Raw genomic sequence first — 1,752 nt, forward strand, 5'->3', positions numbered from 1 at the left:
AAATTATTTTCTTTTTTCCAGGTATATTGCCTCAGCTGCTGTGCCGATGCCCCTGCAAGAGCAGCCATGCAAAATTTTGTTCAATAGATTTTATGGCTGTGGTTGGTGTTTGCACCCTGGAGAGAGTGTAGATGGTAAGTAAACCAAATTAGCAAAAGTAGTACCTTAGGATATATGTTGAGATTGGTATTCATGCATATGTGTTATATTTTAAATGTGAGCATTTGAAATATATTTTGAGCATTAACCACAGTTGTGCAGCTTATCACTGTAGCACAGATTTCAGTGCACCATCATCAATATCATTACTGAAATGTTTTCTCCTATCCTGTAATTGAGACTGTACTGATGTGTATGGCAATATCTCTCCAAGCTCTTAGTGAAAGACCATTGACTTTCTATCATTGTTACTGCTTCAAACAGGAACTTTCATGTACCCTGTCGATAGCATCATGCCCGACAGGGACACAGCAGACACCCGGCAAAAGATGCATGCAGCTGCAGAGGATGGAGAGCCAGTCCAAGGTGTAAAGGGGCCAACACCAATAATGAACTTGAGACACTTCGATATAGTCTGGGGATTCACTCCAGACTACATGCACTACGTTCTTCTGGGAGTGGCACGTCAGATAACAGAGAATTGGATGTCAGGTGTTGGAGAACCCTTTTACATTGGTTCACCACAGCTTCTAGACGAGCGGCTCTGTTCAATTAGGCCTCATATCTCTGTCTGCCGCCTGCCCCGCTCACTTTCTTTGCGGAAGTACTGGAAGGCATCAGAATGGCAGCAATGGCTGCTTTATTTCTCCTTGCCTTGTTTGGCAGGGATCTTGCCAAAATAGTATTTTGAGCACTTTGCACTCCTTGTTGAAGGAATTTCTTTTCTGCTACAGAAGGAAGTAAGTAGTGCTGAAATAGCAAGAAGTTCAGAGTGCCTTGTTAAGTTTGTAGTTGGGGTGCAGTTCTTGTATGGGAAAAGGCAAATGACATGCAATGTGCACCAGTTACTACACATCCCAAAAAGTGCTACACTGCAAGGCCCACTCTGGGCACATTCGTGTTTCCCATTTGAATCCAGCATTGGTTAACTAAAAGAACTAGTCATATTGGCAAAAGGAGTGCCTGTGCAAATTGTGGAACGGCTGATGAAGGGGAGTAATTACAAAACTTTAAAGGCATTAGCTAGTCCTCAGACTCGGCTGTTTCTCTCAGAAGTTTGCCCATCAAACACCAAAGGCATTTTCTTTCCTAGCAAGCCTAGACCCCTTTCTGGGCCACTGTGTGACTTAGTTCAAAACCATGTTGGTGACATAATAAGTGGCCCTGTTGTGGAACATGACCGAGTTGTTCTGTCTGGGCTCATGTTCCACAGTGAGCAGTACTCAAGGGCAAACAAAAGAGACTCTACAGCATTGGTTACAGATAAAGGAAAGTGCCTGAAGGTACAAAAAATTGTCTTTTTCAAAAGATCTGGCTGGTAGCATGAGAGTGTTTGCTTCATCGAAAAAGTTTGTTACCTCTGCCTTGTATAATTGTGCACCCATCATTTGAGCTCACCAGGTCGAGTCAACAAAATTTGTGGAACTCTTAGATGGTGTGACTCCATGTACTTATATAAACTTTGATGGAAGAATATATTTTATCAAGCTGTATGTAAAAACTCTATCAGTCAGTTAATATCTTTTAATATTCGACAGTTTTTATCCTATTTTTTTTTTCATTTGTCTGCTTTAGATATTGTTGTCTATAGAC

The 1,752-nt window shown here is 41.6% G+C and overlaps 1 pseudogene; it reads left to right on the plus strand.

Moving 5' to 3' along the window:
* Positions 1-446: 446 nt before the first annotated feature.
* LOC146174708 (uncharacterized) lies at positions 447-1,551 on the plus strand (annotated as a pseudogene).
* The last annotated feature ends 201 nt before the right edge of the window (positions 1,552-1,752 follow it).

This window comes from Amblyomma maculatum, chromosome 11, assembly GCF_055883805.1.
Source record: "Amblyomma maculatum isolate TAMU_Amacu chromosome 11, ASM5588380v1, whole genome shotgun sequence".
NCBI lineage: Eukaryota > Metazoa > Arthropoda > Arachnida > Ixodida > Ixodidae > Amblyomma > Amblyomma maculatum.